We start from the raw sequence: 217 nt of genomic DNA, 5'->3' as shown, positions 1-217 counted from the left end.
TTCCCAGTATTCCCAGTGTTTCCCAGTGTTTCCCAGTATTCCCAGTGTTTCCCAGTATTCCCAGTGTTTCCCAGAGTTCCCAGTATTCCCGGTGTATCCCAGTGTTCCCAGAGCTCCCAGTGCACCGCCCCGGCCCCGCTCCCGTCCCCGGCGCTGCCGCCTCTGTCCCTCCCGGGGGTCCGGGGGGGGGTCCCGGGGGGGTCCCGGGGTGTCCGGG

Source organism: Corapipo altera, unplaced genomic scaffold (assembly GCF_003945725.1).
Source record: "Corapipo altera isolate COAL_440 unplaced genomic scaffold, ASM394572v1 57660, whole genome shotgun sequence".
NCBI classification, from domain to species: domain Eukaryota; kingdom Metazoa; phylum Chordata; class Aves; order Passeriformes; family Pipridae; genus Corapipo; species Corapipo altera.
Note: the sequence above shows the minus strand (reverse complement) of the source record.